Below are 19,828 nucleotides of genomic sequence, written 5' to 3'. Positions count from 1 at the left end.
TTATCGCAGTTCTTGCATACTCGCCATGCTGCTAGATCATCCTGGCAGGCTGTCATCTCACCACTCGCAAGAGAGGCTTTGGCCAGCGTTTGTCGTCTCTAGAAGCAGCCCATAAGGTGTTCAAATACCTGTGCGGTGCAGGTACCTGAAATGTTTACGTAGCACGCTTTCTCCAAGCACCTCAGCCTTAGCGTTTTTTGGGTTTTTTTTTAACCTTTCATATTCCAGGCAATAAGATAGACCTGTGCTAACAAGGTGCCTTGGCACTTCTGAGCGCAGCTAGGAAAAGGGAGCGCCAACAGGAATGTAATCCTCAGCTGGAAGGAGAAATAGGGATGGTTGAAGTCCACAATTCTGATAATAGCTCCTGGCTTTTTTCCCTTTTTCTTAATTGTACCTTTATGTGGAAGAGTGGACAGGAGAGAAAAAGGATGGAGAAGTGGCTAAAATATCAGGCACGGCTGTGGGAATTAAGTGAGGTTCACCTGACCTAAAAAGTCTTCTGTGGTGGCACAGTGTTATCAATATAATCACAGTGAAGGTGTTTGTTACTAATCAGGATTAGCCTGGCACGTCTACAGTCATTGATTTGAAAAAGACTGTAAAATCTCCGCAGTCAGGGTCTTTGGCCTGTGACCATTCCTCCTCAGGAGCTCAGTACCGTCAGTTGGAATGAGAGCGAGGTGGAGAAATCCTTACCCCAGGATACCTAAAAAAAGTACAGACAAAAAAAATCTAACAACGTTTTTGCCCAAGAGCACTTACGTTCCTGATGAGCAGTCCCTAGATTCCAGGCAGGAGGTTTTATGGTGTCTTACTCTGCCCTTGTTACGGGGTCTCACTCTGCCCTGCCCTTTCTAGAGGGCTTGAGGTGGACAAAAGGAAACATTAGCGTGGGCGAAATGTCCCTTTGCCATTCTGACAGGTTCCCGCCCTCAGAAATTCGGCTGCCCACCCCACATTGCCGGTGGGGAGCTGCTGTGCCCGTCAGCCAGGGCTGCTGTCTGCGGAGGCTCTCTGGACCCTGCGCTGGCTGCGTGAGGGAGCATCTGTACGCCCTGCAAAGGGCCCGGCTGCAAACCCAAATGGTGCAAGCCCTTTTCCAGGTGACTGCCTTTCCTGGTGGGATGATCGGCAGCTCTGCATTAGCGGGACACACGTGTGCTGCAGCGGTTGTGCAAAAAGGCTGATTTTACCCACAAGGAATTTCCCGAGGGAAGAGGAGCGGTCTGGGTGGGAACGGCTGTCCTCCTGCCTGCCGTGGGGAGCGCTCCTTCCTTCGTGCGCTCTCCTGCCCCAGCCCTGGGGCAAGCTGGGAAGTGAATTAGGTGGTTACAAGGAGATAAATTTTGACATCCTGGAGTTCTTCTGCCATCTCTGGGCATCTCAACCCTTTCATGCGTTTCGTTACCCAGAGCTCACGCAGAAATGCGTGTATCGGCAAGGGCTGCTTCCCTCTGAAGTCACGGAGGCGTAGATGTAGATGAGCAGCTTTTATTTTTTGTCTTTGCTGCTGTCAGCGTGCAAGTTTTAGCTAGCTTAAAGGTAACTTGTGTGCGCTCACATATGGCAAGCACGCCTCTGATTTATTTTATCCAAGCTGCTTTTAAATGTGCATTCTGTCCCTTTCCTAGGCAGGATTCACCACGGCATAATAAACTGAAGTGCTTGGAGGCTCTTCCTGGTGGTCCGGTTGAATTTTGCAGACAGCTTCCTTCTCTTCTGGTCCTACCAATTGGATTTACCTCTAAGTAATTCTCCTTTCTTGGAGTATTTGAACATGAGTGAAGGTGCGTAGCTTTTCCGCTCTCACTGTTTTCCCTCCTAAATTAGTTCCTCACAGCTCTTAGTCATTTTTTAATTCTGTCTTTATTTCCCAGTTTCTCTCTTAGTTTCCTACAAATAATGCAGTGGCAAAAAGCAGTTGTTGGGCCTCTTCTCCTACTTGTTGAAACTGCCGAACGGCATCCTCGGATGGCTGCTGAGGTAAGTAACAAATGCAGTTTCTTACGGCTCATGAAAGTGGTTCTTAAATTTTGAATGAGACAACTTTGTGCTGCGGAAAGCAGAGAACTGCCAGTTACGCACGCACCCGAAACCTCTGCTTCCCAACAGGGAGCGATCGGGGCGAAGGGGAGGACACCCAGCGGACTATAACTTGTATGTGTACACAGACAAGGCTCCTTCTGGAAATTAAACGGTTTATCTGAAGTTATCAGACTGCTGACTGCTCTTTAAAAGAGGTACTTCGGGGTTGGGGAAATAACTGCAGTTCTGCTTGTCAAAGCCAAAGGACGAATGAGTGGTCCTGGAATTTATTATCCTGTATGCGTAATTTCTGTATTTAGCAAAATATTGAAACTAGGATTTATGAACTAAACAAACATGTTTCCGGAAGATGATGGCAGCTGTACGCCTGTAGCAGTAGTGGCGGCATGGTGAATATATCTCATCAGAAAATCTTTTGTTTTATAGGACAATAAAATTAGCGAATGAAAGCAAAGAGAGAGGTAAAATGGATCTGGATTTTAACAAGCATATGAATCAATATCTCATGAGATCTTGCCTGAAAAAATTTAATTGTATTTGACTGAGCAAGGACACGCAGAAAATAAGGGAAAGGGAATAGGAGGGGTAATCTTGTGACCATGGCTGGAGGTTTGACTAAGGCGGGAGGGCCTGGTTTTCAGGGCCTGGGCCAGGGGATTTAATTCCTCGCTCTGTCAAGGACTTCATAAGGGCCCATCGCTTCTTTTCTGTGGATCTTGGTTTGCCATCGTTAAACCAAGAACGGAACTATTGCTCTTCTTGCTCGTGAGAACAATGGCATTTAAAATTGAGAGGTTCCGTGAACCGTGGGAGTGGAGACCCTGTAACAAGGCCAGATTTTTCCACTCTGCCATAAGAGCAATTATAAGAAATTATCCATTTTTCATCATTTCATGCTTCATGCACAAGGAGGGCAGACTCTGGTTCCTATTAGAATCGTGACATTTCATACACGCTTTCCATCGGTGCTGCTGTTGACGCAAGCTGTGGAAACAAGAAAAATAAGGCAAAAGTTCTTTGTGACTATGGGACAACCCCCTCCCCGTAAGTAAGTGTTATACATCTGTTACAGGCAACTGATTTTTTTTTTTTATTATTATTTTTTTTCTTTGATTTGACTAGGATTGTGTGGGAAGAGGAAAAAAGATTTGCCCGGTGTTCGGAAAATTCCTGTAGTGACAGCAGGAGAGAAAAAAAGTCTTCTGCTTTTCCTCCATCCTGGAAATAATCAAGAGCAGCTCTTCAGTGGGGCTGTGCAGTGATCCTTTAGGCTCGCGACCGTGCCGTTTAGTGTTTGCTTGGCTTCCTGGCGATTGGGAAGGAAGGGGATTGCCTTCCCTGTCCCCCAGCAGCCTGGGGACGCTGCTGTTCCCGGGCCCAGGAGCATTGGCTTCTGCCCACTCCCCCCAGCACGTGTGCTCGCCGGAGAGATTGTCTCTGACGCAGGCTGAGCGGCTCTTCCTCACCCGCTCTTCTGTATCAAACACTTCCCACCTTGAAAACTTCCTTGGTTAACTGCTCATTTCAAAATCATCATTAATGTATTTGCACAGGGATTTTGGAATTTAATTAGCCTCTTTTGAACTGCTCCTAGTGTGTTTGTCTAGAGAAACAGAAAATCCCTCCCTGACTTGTTTGCTTTCTTCTTTCGTTGGTTTTCACTGGAAGGGAAAGATACCGATGGGTTTTCGCAGGGTTTGCATCCTCCTGATGCGACTGGTGCTGAGGATAAGCCGTGGGGCTCTCCGAGGAAGCTGCTGCTTCTGCATCAAGACCTCTCCGGTGCAGGGGAGGGTGCGGGAGCGTTGGCACGGGCCGGGCTGCTGAGCACAGCGGGACTTGGTCAACTGGTGGTGAGGATCTGTGCCGTGTCGGAGCACACGGCTTGCTCTTGCTCCTGACCCAGGCACGGCTGCACCGTGGCAGCTGTGCTGGCTGAACCGGGTTCCCGTTTCCCTCTCCTTGGGAAAATCAAATCCCTGACTGCGATTTGAACGTGTCCCGCTTCCAGAGGCCAATTGGCACAACGTTATTTTCACCTTGCCTCTTGAAAGCGCGTGTTGAGGGCGGGGGTTCTGCTGCGCCGCATCCAGAGCGTGTTGCAGGCGTCTGTACACGCGTGTGGATCTGCAGGCACTCGGTTTTCATTTGAAGACTGTTTTAAGGTGTTTTGTGGGTGGTTTGTGATTGATTCTTTTTTTTCCTTGTGTCCGATCCTGCTTTGAAAAACAAGGCTGGGCAGAGCAGGACGGGGTTTCTGGTGTTCCCGGCCGCCGCGGGAGCACGCACATGCGCTCTCTTTCTCTCTCGCAAACCACAGTGGTTACGACCACTGCCTCTGGTACTGTTGTAGTGGTCCCAAATAGAGGAAGGATGACTAACTTAATCACTCGATAGTTTTGATTTCTAAAATTAAACAGCCTGCCATATGTGCAACCCTGTTACTATATTTACGCCAGCAGTTAGCAGACAGCATCGGCCGAGTTGGAGGGGCTTCGCAGCTGCAGCTTGTGCCTGCGCTGCTGTGGTGTGTACACAGATGTTTCTTCGCCCTTTCCCTAAAACGCAGCCCTGTAGACATTTCTCTTGTAAAAACAAAAGCACTTGTGCTCGTAGAGCTTTCTGGACTAACTCTCAGCCATCGCTTTGTAAGCGTGTCCCGATGCTCCTTGGTGCGTCTCGGTTCCAAAGAACAGTTGGAAGGGTTGAGGGACTGGAGCAAACCCAGGAGACGGTGCAGCAAGCCAGAAGTGCAGGCTCCAGCCCCAGTGCAAAGCAGCTGCTCTCTGAAGTAGTGGGGAGAACGAGGGAGCTCTCAGGGGAGCACCCGCCGTTTCCCCAGGGAAGCCCAGAACTGGGTTTCCCTGGGGAAACGGCGGGTGCTCCCCCAAGGAATCGCTCGGAAAGCCGTGCGCGGCCCCAGGGGACATGTGGCAGCACCCTGCCCTGCGCCGCCTGAGCTGTCGGGTGAATAAGGGGGGGATGAGATGCCTTTCTTCCACCGTTGGCTTTGTTGGAGCTCAGTTAGCACCGTGCTGATTTATTTGGATTCTGGGAGAGAGGAAATAAGAGGAATAAGCAGTGGATAAAAGCCAAGGTGAAATGTACTGGAGTGGAAGGAGTTGGAGCCTCGTTCTTCGGAGGGGGACAGACTGAGGGATGAGATGTTAGTTATTATTTCGGTTCAGGCAACATTCCTCTGTGATCTTAGACACTTAACTTTGTTTGCTAGCAGGAAACCTGGCGTGCCTGGCAGAAGGATTAAGAGATGGCATGAATATTTAGCGCTAACTAACTAAGAGTGTTTGGGTGAAACTGAAATATTTTGACATACCAAATCTGATTTTGCCAGCTGACTTGGTGACTTATACGTGCTTTGTTTGGTGTTGAGCAAGTGTTGCTGCAAAGCGTTAGCAGCAGTGTGTTTTGGTAGGGTTGCACGTGCTTGTTGAGTAGGTGGCAGGAGAGGGTTTGTTTTTCATTTGCTTAGGCTTTTTATTTAAAACAATTGGAATCCCTGGAGATTTCTTTCTTGGGGAATAGAGCTATATGGATCTGGCAAGCGTACGTAATGGAAGCAGAGAGTATCTCTGTCCCTTAGGACAATGTCAAATTGAGAAAATCGTATCAATTAGATTAGAAAGAAACAGATTATAGACAAGTTTCTGGGCTTGCTGCACACTCTCCTATAAGGATGCGTGAAGATCCTGGGGTACAGGGACACCTCAGAGGACCCAGGGGTCCCCTGTGCACTTCGTAACCCTGTGCACTAACCTATCACTTGTCCTTGCAACTTTTGGAGGTGGTTTTCCATACCTGAACCATCATTCCACTGTCTGTAAACTGCCTATAGCTAGTTCTTGTTTGACTCTCGAAGTTGCTTAAGACTTGCATGCGTGGACCAGTTTTCATTCTGGAATTTTCCCCCCAACATGCAAATTCTTTCAGATTTCGTTGATACGTAGGGGCAAAATTAAACACTGACAAGTTGCTTTTTCAAAATCTTCCCTCCGGTATTTGTTTTGGGGTAGTGGTGCTGTTTCTTTCGATCTGCTTCCTTCTGCCCCTTGTTTATTGGGAGCCAAGGAGGAGGCCCGTTGGACTGTTTGCTGTTGTTTATTAAACTTGCTTCCTTCAGGAAGATTTTCAAGCCCACTGTGGGCAAGGCAGGGAAACGCCTTCCTATGCTCCACCTCTGCTCAGAGGGCAGGAGTCTGGTATACAAAAACAAACAAGCAAACCTTGGGCATAATGCTTCCTTAAAGAGAGACAGACCAGACTCTCAGCATTTTAAGTTTTCTTCTGAAAACAGGCATCAGCATTTCCGTGGATTCACGGAACTGCTTTTGTATACCTTAGAACGGCATTTGCCTTTGCAGGCAAAGGGAGCCTTTATGATTCCCGTTTTGCCTGTGGATAGTTCCAGGTAAACCACTTACAATTCTCGGGTGCCTAGAAAGCAGGGAGCGTTGGGAAAGGAGGAGGGACGCGTCTGTGCCAACGGCAGCACGGGCAGCGGGAGGGTGAGCTGGCTCCTCTCTCCGGCTTGTCACCGCGGGTAGCTCAGCCTCCCTGCTCAGCTTCTGCACCCGAGCAGTACTGTTCGCCAGTATTAATAGTAATGATACACGATAAACATTTGGAAAAGGTTTGAATTTGTTTGCAGAGAGCTGCTCTGGGGACGCAGGGTTGACTTTTTCCCTTCCCCCCCCACCTCCCTTTAGTTTAACTAACTTTGAGTCCATACTTGGATTCATCTTTTAAATGGTAAAACTGCAGTGTCAAGGAACTTGCCGTTTATGCCAGCAGGGCATTTGGCCCTCTCCTTTTTGCTGTGCTCGCCCTTCCTCCCATCTGAACGGCGATGGGGGATATATTGATCCTAGCTTTTAGGACTTGTGCTATTTATGAACCCAGATTGCAGTATAAAGGTACGAACACCATTTGAAAAGGGAAGATCCATATTAGGATGACAAAGAGAATAAATTAAAGCAGCCTCCCCTCTCTAATGGTCTGCCGGGCCGCCGTTACCGGAGGGAATGCCCCAGTGCTGTCTACCTGAATGATGCTTTAAAGTCTTCATCGTCGGGAGATTTTCTTGAGCACGGTATTGATTTTTGTTGCTGCATTAAGCTTTTAGCTTTGCAGATGGTTTTCTTTGAAATCGTTAATGTTGCGATGCGCAGCATGAGGGGTGAAATAGCTCTGCTGCCGTTGTGTAGGTACGGTCCGTGGTCACTTCCTTCTCCCCTTCCTCTGTGGAAGTCCCATTCGGCTGATGCACCTGGAGGAGAGCGAGGAGAAAAGGAAGTAAAGTTGCAAGCCGGGATGGCCTCTGATCTGGGTGAGGAAGACCAGTTTTTTCAGGAAATTGAAAGCAATGGCTTAAGTTTTCTTGGTGGGTGTGGGGTGGGGGAGTCAGAGCACAGCCGGGGGCTGTGGCTGGGGTCTTCTGGGGGAGTAGAATGGATGTGGGGAGGCTGCAACAGCTCAGTGGGGCCCGAGAGCCGTCATCACCGTGCTTGTTCCTGCTTCAACAGGGAATCTTAGATAAGCCCAGTTATCAGGTAAACTCAGACTTTCCCACCTCAAGACCGATGATGGTTAAAGGTAGGTGGTGACAGGGCAGGGCTGGAGGGCTGTTACTAGCATTGGGCTGAGGTCTAGAGCAGATCCCAGGCTTGCTCCTGTTAGACAGAGAGACTAACACAGCTGAAGCAGTAAGTCCAGATGGTTATGGTTGTGTCGCATCCGTCCAGCTCCCTGTTTGACAGGAACAGCTCGCAGGCAGGAGCGTGATACTGCAGTGCAGCTATGCTGTTTGAAGCAGCTCATTCCCTCCATCCCTTGTCTCTTCCTTCTCCATGCCCTGCTTCCTAGCCTGGCTTCCCACTTTCAGGGCTATCCCTCACCCCAGGGGAGTGGGAGGGATGCTACAACACAGGCTGATGCTGCAAAACTGTCATCCTCTGCCAAAGTGTGCAGAGACCCCCACCGGGATGCTCAGGCAGGGTAGGGATTATTCACAGTGGGAACGGTCTCATCTTGCAGTTGTGTTGCGGGGGGCGGATGTTAGTACCAGCCCTTTTGCTCTGGAGGAAAGAAGGGGGAGAGGGGCTGACCCACCGCTTGGCTGTTTCCATTTGCTGTTGGCTGTTTCTCAGCCCCTGTGCAGTATCACTGCTGTCTCGAAACAGCTTTGTCCCAGGAGCTCACAGGGCTTTAGAGACACCTGTGTGCCAGTCCTCCTGCTGCTTCCGAGTGGAAGGATATGGGCCTTCTCCGTTCTTCATGGGCAAACTGAGGTCTCGCACGTGCCAGGCAACCATCTAGCAGTGCGCATCCGACCTTCACGTAGTTATGCTTGACCCTAGATGTTGTTTAGCGTAATGGGCCACAAGCCTCTATCCAACAGTACTGCCCCCTCTGCCAAACCATCAAAAAGCCAGTTTACACAGGATTTCAAGTTTCTAGGGGTTTCCCACTGGTCAGGGCAGGACCCAACACCATACTGTTGACCCATCCACGGTTGCAGGAAGTCCGAAGGCTGCTGAAGACGTTTCCTTTCAGATTGCGTGCAATAACCCCCCCCACCTCCTTTGCTGCACAGCCGTTGGTAAAGTTGATAAAGTCCCCTATGCTTTATTACAAGGGATGAAGCAATGATATAGGACAAATAGAGTCTTTGAGGGCCAGAAATAAATCACTGCTTTCCCAGGCTGTGATGAGCCGTTCTTGGATCAGTCTGGCTCCCTGGTCCTTCAGGGTCTGCCTGCATGAGCCCAGCAACCTGGGTCCTTCAGGTCTAACAATATTGTTTTATTTCAGGACAGGGCAGGGAGCTTTTTGCCCTTAACAATCCTGACTTCACTGCTGTGGTGAGTTCCTGGGAGACATGGAAGTCTCGGAGGCAAGAGTACCCTGTGAAGAAAGGAGAGGGATGTTGTGATGTGGTCACAGAAATGACAAGTGCCAAAGGCCTAGTGGCTTCTGTCTCATCGGGCACTCACGGTTATTTTAATGTCAGTCCTTCAAGGGAAGGAGGGCTGGAAGGGACCTGGAGAGATCGTCTAGTCCCTTCCACCGCCCTAGGATGGAATCAGCTCACTCAAAGCCTTGTTTTGATGCAGTGTAGCGCGTTTGGGCTCCGCTCTCTGCTTCTCTTACCTGCTCTGCCTGCCCCACTCCCACCAGACCCTGTTGGACAGCCCTCTGCAACCCACGGGGATGCTGCTCAGGTAGGAAGCTGTCCTGCCCTCTTCTCTTTCGTTTCGAAGAATGCCGCAAAGCCAGCGCGCAGTTTATTTGCGGCGGCAGTTAAAGGCAACGCATCCCGTTGCTCTGGAGACACCATATTTGTTCTTCCGCGTTGCCATCCTTCACCGAACGCGCTAATTCATACGCGCAAACTGTCTGCGTAAAGCCGGAGCACTAGTAGCAGCTCTCCCTCTCTGCTTTGATTTAGTTCTTAATATTTTGCTCTCTCTCGTGTCTCCATCCAGAGAGCTCACATAAGAGGGCAGTCCTCCTCATTGCCAGAAGGTGTTTCCCAGGTTGGCTGGCAGCGTGTGGGCTTGGGGAAGGGACGAGCCTCCTACCTCAGCAAGTGGCAGAGCACATTTTTCTTTTCTCCGGACTTCCCCCCTCCCCCAGTCCACTAGTGTGTCAAAACCTTGAGTTTTGTGTAAAGTTGTTAAATAAGCTTCTAGGCAAAATAAAAGATCAAAAGGGGTCTAATTAGCTGCAGTCTGCTTAGGAATTGTGGATGTTCACCTAGTTTTATAAATTGACACTTTTAATGTTAAAACTCAAAGCAAAAAACGATGTAATTATTCCCTTTTTTTGAAGCTTAGGTTTAATGTCTTTATTGAAAATTGGGTACTTCTGTGGCATCTCGAGATGCTTTATTCTATCAAATCTGGAGCAAGTCATTTTTCATTTTGGATTGTAATGTGGTATAAATGATAAGGGCCTGATTCAGAAAGCTTTTTTTTTTTTTTCTTCCCCCCACTGGCAGCCTGACGAGAAAGCTTCATAGTCACATCACAATAACCCTGAAGATAATCTATGGTTTGAGTCTTTGTGAAGCTGCTCGCTTTAATACAGGGGAAAGAGTGAGACTTTGAGCTCTTAGTTAGGGTGCCCAAACTTAGCTTGTCATCACGGGATTTTTAGTTCTTTTTGTTTTTATGTCTTTTCCCAGACACAGGATGCCAAGGCGAAAGTCTATTTCTCCTACGACGTTTCTGTGCTGCGATCGCCTCTCTGGGAGTACTTTGGGTCTAATTTAAATCTCAGGGAAGGTAACAGGTAGTTGAATGGAGAACATCTGGTGGTTAAAGCAAAGGAGGAATGAGTCATAGATGAGTTTTGTTATATGTTTTTCAAATTTATTCTGATACGACCTGATCATGTGTCTTGTTTCCCACTCTCTGATCATTTGGGCGTGCCACGTATGATTCACTTTCACATGTTAAACCTCGCTGAGTTTGACCTCAATAACCTCAAGTGGCGTGGACAGATGAGGGGAGGGTCATCAAGAAGTCATGTGTTAGAGCTGGATGGCTTACAGATATTATTTACACCGGGGCAGGACACACGGGCTCCGTTTAGAACCAGAGGCTGATGGTGCTGGCGTTTTGCTAATGCATAGGAAGTCCTGGTGCCTGCCCTGAAGACCTTACCACCCATAGGGAGGAATGGCAAATGCAGGGTTTGTGTGAGGGTGGCTGCAGAAAAGGGTCGGTCCCTCAGTGAACTCTAAACTTTTTTTTTCTTTTTTTTGGATGTTTACCTAAAAGTTCATGCACATGGAGGTAGGCTTCTTTGATCTGAGATTCTCGTGAGAGCTGTCTTTGTAATTTCAACTGCTCCCTGGCTTGTGTCAGAAATACTGTGAGTGGGGTCTCCCTGGGGATTTGGCACAGCCCAGGTTTTTGCTGGGCTGGAAGGGAAGTGGGGTGAGATTTATGCATCAGAACAGGGCTCGCAGTCAAGAAATTTTTATTGGCATCTTTTATATTGTCCTTATTCGAAAGTTTCAATTCCTGATGATCACGCTGGGCAGGGGTTCAAGGTTTCATTTGCACTTGGCTCAGCTCAAATGCTGGAGGAAACTTCTGTGATGGGAGACAGATCCTTTTCCTTCAAATGCATGATTTCTCAGTAGACGGTAGGATCGGATTAGAGCTTCCTTTCAGAATCCAGTAGGGATTTGCTTGAATATTTGCAACTCTGCTTCTCTGATGCAGTGTGGTGATTAGAGGAGAGCTTTTCAGGTGTTCCTCTGAGGGTCTGAGAGCAGTGCGGCTACCTGCTGCTGTGGCTTTTTCAGTAATTGGAGCTCACCAAATGAAAAGCTTGGTACGTCCATGTATTTTCCTGAGAAGAATGGGTGTTCAGTCTTTATTACTCCTAAATTATTCCATCGGCTAACTAGTAAACAGACATCGCTTTCTATCCGCGAGACAGCTGCTTTCTGGAAAAGGTTCCGTTGTCCTTTTTTGTACATACTCTGTATGGACTTTTCTGCCACACACCACGTGTATGGTCTGAGGCCTTTTCCCGTGTGCCTACTTAGCAAGGTGCCCAGTGGCTTCGGTGGGAAGAGACCGAGCCCGAAAGCATCACTGAGAGCCACTGCAGTTTGATGCAACGAGTGCTCGATGCGATTTAGTGGCTGGTGGTAACAAAAGGCAGCTTTTGTTTAGCTGCCTTAGGAGCAAGCGGAGATGCCCACTGGCGGTACGTAAGTTGGCTACGCGTCGGGTTGAGGACTCGACCTCCAGTGAACAGTCAAATGTGGAACTACTCCATGCTGTTGGCCGTGTTGCTGGGAGGGTTTATGTCGTGCAGAGCATCACTCCCGGGAAGCTGAGCTTGGACAGCACGGAGCAGCTTGCATCTGGCTCTCATACTGCCGTAATGGTCATTAAATAACACTTTAACATTTCAGAGCTCAGTGCTTTTGTATAAGCATTAAATAAAGATTTTCTTTTGAGGAAGTTTAGCTTAATCATCTGGTTGCGTGGCTGACTTTGAGTAGCAGCACTGAAAGCCTGCAAAACTCCCAAAATGCACCAGAGAATGAAAGTCCTTACGATTTCATGAACCATACAAGATGAAGTAACTGGACTAATAGGTTTGTGATCTGTAACTGAGGGACGTGAATGTGTGCACATGTTAGAGGTAGGAAACCAGCGCTTCCACCAGAATACACGGCTGCATCTTAGGTGAAGTGAATACACTCTTCGGTTTTTGCTTCATCTTTCCTAGGTTGCTAACACCTGCCCGCCTACTCTAAGTGCTTCCGTTAGAAGTATGTGATTATTTTTTTTTTTTCTCTTCCCTTTTTTCCTTGCTCCTCAGGAACACGCAAGTCTTATAAATTCCCGTTATTGTTTAACCCTTCAGGAAGTTGCCTAAGTTGGCAGATACGCTGTACAGCTGCCCCTCGAATCCACCCTGTTACCTCCAGGTAATGCCTGGCGCTTTAGTGCCAATCCAAAAATTCCTGGGTTGTACATCACCAGTTAGGTAATAACGAGAGAAATTCTTATCTGAACATGGGATTATAACTACACATTAAAGAGTTGGATTAGACGGGTTATTGTATGTATTATTACTAGGTTTTGACTACCTACAAACCTAAGGCATTAATCACGTAATTATGTAACTTATGATTACGTAAAAATGCTCCCTCTTCAAATCGCTGTTGCAAATTTGATCTTTCCTCTGCTGAAGTGACCTGTCAGCTGCTCGTTGTGATTCATTAAATGCGTTGCAGCTGAGTTATAATCATCACTAGTTTTACAGAATGCACCCAAAACCAAGGATAACCTTTTTTTTTTTTTTTCCCACTGGAAGAAGCTGTCATGGGTGTTGATGTGTGTCTCCCTCACCTAGAGAAGCCCATGAGGTCTTGGTCCTAAAGCTCACTTCCGACGTTTTTGGCTGTTGAGAGTTTCTTAGGAGTTTTCAAAAATAAGAAAGGCCTCTTGAACGCAACGTATCAGCATCCAGAAAACAGAAATTTGTAAAATAATATTAACTTCTATAATTGCTTGGGTTTTATAGCCTTAATTTCAGATTACTTTCTTTTAACCATTTTGTTTTCAGAAGCGTTCATCAGAGCACTGGGTTTTAATTTCTTTTCGACTGACAAATTTTGGAATCGGACAAGATACGTCTCTCCAATTACTGCTGGACAAGGCTTATAGGTAGAGATAATGTCTTTTATTAAACAAACTAGTACGGCTGGAGAGCACAGGCAAACTTTGAGGCATATGAGCCCTTCAAGCCCAAAACAGAAGCTTTCGATGCTAAGCGCGTGCTGAATAAGCAGCTGCGTGGGGTTTAGTTATAGACGTGTCAATTAGACCATCTTAACGAGGGGGAAGATAGTGAGTACCCCTATCTCTAGGTCAGAACAGCGACTACAAAATGTTGCTAGATTATTTGTAAGCATTGTCTGGGACACAGATGAAGGGTGGCAGAATTTTACGAGGGAAAACTCAGGTGTGGGAAAGGCGTGTTTTCCCTTGAATGATCTAGTAGCAACATATGAACGTGAAAGCTCCTATTTTATGCCTAGGAGTGTGGTGTGTCCTCCAGAAATGACTCAAATGTGCTTCAAATTTTCTTCCCTTTTAATCTCTGCAGGCTTTTGCAGGAAGTTCGGAAAATGGCTTTTACATTTACAGCCTTTTCTGCTCTGACACAGGCAGAGTAGTCTTCAACGTGGAAGCTGAAACCCCGTCCCTGGGGTAGCGAGCCCATGGGGAAGGTCACATATGGCTGACAACGCTGAACTAGTGAGATCTGCTGTTCTGGTTTTGTCAATGATTACCCTGGCCTGACAAAGGTTCTACCATGAGCATTGTGGTAACTTCTTAAAGCTGATTGGGAGCTGTTACAGAGTGATAAAAATCAGATATTTCTGACCATGGTGATCAAAGGAGGAATTCAGTGATACTACAATAGGTGCTTGGAGTTCTGCGGGCATTGCCATCAGTATTGTTTAATGACCCAAGCGCTATGGCTACGTTGGGTAAATAGCAGCTTTGGCAGGCATATAGAAAAGAAGTTCTTAGGAGACAGGGGCTTCAGGGCGACAGCATAACCCGCTTGCAAACTGTCTGCTTTCCCTGGGCGCTGGCAGTTGTCATAGTGTGACTATCAGCCAGGAGCTTGACCCCGCTTCCAGAATCCTGATTTATTCAGAAACCTGCGTATTTCCTCTCTCGGGTTTCAAACGCATTTCTTGTGGTCGAAAGACAACAGTTCCACCAGTTGAGGGTTTCTTTCTGGCCGAGGTTACAGGACACATGTTAAAAGCTGGTGTCAGGTGAACGTTGCCTAATAGGATTCTGAAATTTTCCTCCTCCTTTAAGAGCGGAAGTAATTTAACACTTGGACCCTACCTATAGGAATATGCTGGTTCGGGAGCACAAACCCTCCGCTCTGCCATGCTGAAAGATTTTAGCAGCCTGTGCTAAGAAGTTGGGAAGCTGGGTGCACGGAAAGCGTTACACCGAGGGCTGGGCGAGGGTAGCCACCAAGTCCCCTGGCGACCCAGAACAGTTTTCCCCCCATGTTGGCTTTCACCGAAAACTTGTGGGCATCCTCGCGCTGCTGGGTGTGCGTGGAGCGGTGGCTGGGGGGATGTTGGCTTCCTGCATCTCGGGTCTTTCATGCCAGAATCCCCCAGATTTGCCTAAACCTGCCACACGTTGGAAGTGTGTGAATCTCCTCCTCGTTCCTGCCGACCAACAACCGGCAATTTCCCAGGCATCGAGTTCGTGTGCGTGTAGTATTGAGACATTTCTTTGGCGCCATTGTTTAAGTCTTCAAACCATGGAAGGAAACCAGGAGCCTGTTTAGATGTCACTAAAGGTCGCTGGCTATTTTTATAGATCACATTAAAGAAAACCGAAAGTGCACAAAAAGAATATTCAGATTGTGAAGTCAGGACTTTGAAAACTATTTTCGCTGCCAAACTATCACCGATCACTGTAGAGCATCTGCAAGCTGGTTTTTCATAGCTTGGCTAAAGGTGTCTTACTCTCCCGGTAAAAAATATTATTCCCTGGCACCATTGTGACCTTCCTGCCAAATTTTAAAGCAGTGCTCCAAATTGTAGCGCTGAGACTGTTCAACCAAATACTTGCAAGGGACATCAGTTGTTTGGTTTTGACTTTTTTTTTTTATTTTTTTTTTTTAACTTGGGTAAAAAGTTTTCCTGCAGTGGATGAACTGCATTAACTGGAATTTTCACCCCGAATTCCAGCTGGGGCAGACAACCACCGTGGAAAGCTTTAATTCAGCAGATTAAAGTCTGGCAAAATTCTAAGCAACCGGAGTCTCATAATAATAAGTTCTGTACAATGTGGTCGGCCTATCAAAGGGAAATCGTTTTTTCTGTCTGTTTTGGTTTTGATGTCATTCCATCAAATGTTTAATTGGGAGACACAGCATTAGCTTCAAACTCATTTTGAAGCAATGAACATTAGTCAGACGTAAACAAAGGGGCTGGGGGCAAACGACACGACTGCCGAGTGGTGGGAGAGGTTTTAACTGCTCCCCTCGATGAACGCAACTGCCGCGGAGCAGAAATCAGCCCTCGGCCTGGGCTCTGGTGGAAGGAAGCGGGGCTTCTACAGCAAACGGGAGGCACCGAAATTGCGGAGTCGTGAGCGAGGTGTGCGAGCGCTCAGAAGAAGCGGGTCGGGGTGGGGATGCTCTTCGTGTGCAGGGCTGGCGTTGGAGTGAGCCGGGCAGGGAGGTGGTGGGAGATGACAATTTTGGTGCAGCTGAGTGGTGGCTCGACCCAAAAACCTGCCAGCCTGCTCTCCGCGGGGACAGCAGGGGTAATAGTCCGGTGGTTGAGAGGTAAGTTATGAGGTTAAACTGGAGGTTGTGAGGTTAAATTGGCCCCCGTGCAAATGTGGGTCAAAATGCTAATACGTACACGTCCAAAACCCGTGCTGGCAGCGAGCTTCTTGAAAAATTGCACTTGCAGTGACCAGACCTCAGACACCATAAAATAAGGAATAACCTTTGCTAATTCCGAGGCATCGCCACTGCGGAGTATTACAGATGAGGGACCGCAGGCCAGAGGGGCCGGTGGGACCCACCCAAGGTCTTATCTCAAGTCGGGGCACAGCTGACGGGTCATTCCCAGGTTCATGGTCTCACCACTGGAACAGGCTGCCCGGAATTACTGGGAATACGTTTGTTTTTAATCTTTGCACTGTTCTCCTTGCTTGAGGTGCCTGGAATTTATCTCCAAAATATTTTGGAGGGGAAATGTGATCATAAAGCTAGAGCTTTGGGCTATGCATGCTTCTTTTCAGGCTCCTAATGTCTTTGAAAAGGGGTAAGTGTTACTAACCTGCCTCCTTTGTTTTTTGACAAGGAGAGCAATTTAAAAAAGAAAAAAACCAATTTTTTTTAATCCCTTACACCGAGTTCATGTCAGCTTTAGCTTAACTCAGCCCACATTGCGGGAGCTTTGGGAGGCGTTTCATGTTTGTTAAAATAGGTTTGGGTCTTTTATTGCTTTTACGACTCTATCAGGAACTGGGGCCAGAGCCTTGTCGTGACTGGCACGTGCAGCGGGCAGAGAAGTCCTGCCCTCGGTGGCGTAGGTGAGAGCGAGCCGCTCGGCCCCGGGGTGAGGTTTGCTGAGCAAACAGCATGCCCAGCCTCCTGCAGAAGGGCTGAGCCTTCGGTTCCTCTCCAGCTCCTCGCACAAAGCCCCGCGCTTCCTCTCCTGCATCTCTGGAGCCTCGTAAGACCCTTCCTCTTCCCAGCGTATCGGGCTGCGTCTCTCTCAAGCTGCCTGGCAGCGAATTGCCGCTCCCCAGTCTGCCCTTGATTTTTATTCCTTCCACCCCCCCCTTCCCACGCAGAAGGAAAAGGCTGAAAGTTCCCGGTTTCTGCGGTCACCGGCTGAGCGTCCCAGCGAGCTCATATCTGCCCTGTTGAGAGACGTCTGGGCAGGGGGAGAGCATGAATGCGGCCGAGGAGCGCTGGTGTCAGGCAGGCATCGTGCCCGCCTTTACCAGCCTGATGGGAACAGACAGGGACAAAGGTAAAGCTTGTGGCATGAAAAGGCCGCTTGTTGCGGCGTTTCATGGCCAGTGAGCGTGACCAGCCTTTAGGGCTAATTACCAAAGGGGAGAGAAGTATGTTCTTGTCAGCAGACCTACAGGGTTACTATTTAATGAAGCAGATATGCCGGTAGCTTGTTCAACGGCATGAGCAAGTGACTGACTTGTGTCCACGAGGATGTAGGTGCGAGTGGCAGGGCGCTTCAGGTGGCGTTCGACCCCTGCTCTTCTCTCTAAGTGCACTTGGGCACAACCCTCCTCCTCTTAGCAGCAGTGACCTGCTTTCCTCTTTTCCAGTTTTCCTCTCTACCTTCTCAGCTCTTCTTTTCCCCTTTTTTCTCTCCCGTTTCCCCCTTTTTCTTACCCCGGCACCTCTTGTTTGTTCCATCCCATCCTTCCAAAGCTTTCCACTTTATTTTCCCCTCCTCTTTTTCAATTACTGATGCTAAATGGCATTGAGCAGCGGTGTCATCACTATTTCATCAGGCCTGCCCGGGTTCCCTGCTCGTGGTTTGTGGAGCATGTGTGAGCCGGGAACAGCCGGTCTCCTCCCTCCACTTGCATCAGGCTCCCCCGCCAACCACGGTTGCTCAGCGCATCTGACAAGTGTCACTTGTCCTTTCCTTTGGGACTGCCCGTGGAGGTGTGCAGGGGGTTGGCGAGCTGTGCCAGACCCTGGTGTCGTGCTGGCAGGGTTACAGCGGGTGCGAGGATGCCTCCATCCGACCGGAATCCCTTTGGATCGCTCTGTAGTCGTACGCCCAAAAGTTTGTTATGGGTTAATCCCGTGCCTGTGGTGGTCTCTGGGGGGAAAGATGAGACAAAGCACTGGGAAACTAATCAAATCGTGATTACTTTTTTAAAAAATTTTTTTTGCCCAAAACCAGTGGGTATGGGCAGACCCAATGGCTCTTTCTGACTGCTAAACTCATACTCCGAATTCATACAATTTACTCCGTCCAATATCACCTCTAATACTTGTCCTGACTTCCAGACTGGGGTAGGTATTACTAAGGAGCAGCAGCATCTATGGTATGACTCCTCTTAAAGTCTGTTGTGGGAACTACTCATTTACTCTGCTGCAACATACGTTTTGACCTGAGAGGAGAGCTGTGTTTGACAGGGGATCTTTCTAATACAAAAGTTGATTAATATATACATTAGACAGTTATGGATCTCCTCTAACAATGCCCCTTGTGCGTTTACCAGAAATGATAATTTGTCAAAATTTCACCCAAGCTGATGGTCCTCCCGGGGTGTTGGGAGGAACATGCCAATTGAAAGCTTGGTGTGGCAGCGGAGATTTTGAAGCACAAGAGCCTCGGTGCGCATGGGGAGCGCGGCCTGCCGCGGGGAGGATGTTGCAGGTCAGGAGTGACAGGCATTGGCAGAAACTTTGGGAGAAGACGCACCAGGTCCGTCTGCCTCGAGCCTGCTGTTCCCTGCCTGTGGGGATGTCCCTTGGATTCTTTGGGTAGGAGGTTTGAAAAAACACGTTTGACTTGTATGTTGCCTGGAATTTGTGCTGTTTTCTCTGTTGAGAAAACATTATTTATTTTTTTTTTCCTCGGATGTTAAGCAAACAGATCTTGGGAAAGAGCTGACCTTCCTTCTCCGCTTTGTCTCTGAACGCTACACAAACCACCTGATATGAGACATGGAAGATGTTTTAGTATACAGTTGTGTGTTGGCCTCAGTTCAGGCTGCGAAAGTGGCTGCCACCCATGGGAGAACGTGGAGCTGGGATGCGAGAGTCAAAGCTGTGCTACCACGCGGGTGCTCTGGGTCCCGGCCTCTTGCTCCGTGTCCCTGCAGAAAAGATGGGCTGTTGAAAAGCAGCCCTAGCCGGCTCCAGGACCTGTCACTGATCCGCTCGCGGTGATGCTAGGAAATGCGCTTGTTTGTAGTTGTGCTGCTTCACGCTCTCCGTTTCTACCAACAGGATCCAAGCCGGCTCCCCGACGCTGCAGGCCTGTGCTGTCCCCTGGGAAAGGTCCTCCTGCTGCACTGGCCGCTGGTGACCTTGCAGGGGACATGGAGTCGCTGGCTGTCACGGCACCAGAGGGAGCAGAGAAGGATGCAACAGCATCACGAGCTGAGGTGGAAGCAGCGGCAACAAGGGAGGTGGAAAGCCCAGAGGGAGCAGGTCTGGATGGAGAGGTGGTCACCGCTGGAGGAGCAGCGGCGATAGCAGTGGAGGCATCAGAAAAACCAGAGGCAGAAAGAGTTGCTGAAGCATTTGCCCGGGCAGCGGAAAGGACAGCAAAATCAGAAGCAGCCAAGGTGTTGCAATCAGCAATAGCTGAGGTAGAGACCAACAGTCTCAGGTTCCCACTGGGGTGAAGGGGCTGTGGGTGCATCTTCCCCTCGGCTGGGCTCACAGATACCCGATGGCGTTGGGAGGCTGCGGCTCCAGCATTGAAGCTAAATCTGGCCTTTCAGCCTTGCCCTCTGAATGCCTCAGGTGGATGGGACCCTATTTCTCTCGTGAGACCCCACCTGGAGTACTGCGTCCAGTTCTGGAGCCCCTACTACAAGAAAAATATGGACGTGCTGGAACATGTCCAGAGAAGGGCCACGAGGATGATCAGAGGGCTGGAGCACCTCTCCTACGAGGACAGACTGAGAGAGTTGGGGTTGTTCAGTCTGGAGAAAAGAAGGCTCCG

The 19,828-nt window shown here is 48.7% G+C and overlaps 1 long non-coding RNA gene across 1 annotated transcript; it reads left to right on the top strand.

Moving 5' to 3' along the window:
• Window positions 1–1,646: 1,646 nt before the first annotated feature.
• Window positions 1,647–19,293, top strand: LOC141749525 (uncharacterized). Its single transcript, XR_012589392.1, has 3 exons — window positions 1,647–1,790; window positions 1,881–1,986; window positions 19,105–19,293. It is a non-coding gene; the product is annotated as an uncharacterized LOC141749525 (long non-coding RNA).
• The last annotated feature ends 535 nt before the right edge of the window (window positions 19,294–19,828 follow it).

The sequence above is a fragment of the Larus michahellis genome, chromosome 10, assembly GCF_964199755.1.
Source record: "Larus michahellis chromosome 10, bLarMic1.1, whole genome shotgun sequence".
NCBI lineage: Eukaryota > Metazoa > Chordata > Aves > Charadriiformes > Laridae > Larus > Larus michahellis.
This window is presented reverse-complemented; position numbering and strand designations above follow the sequence as displayed.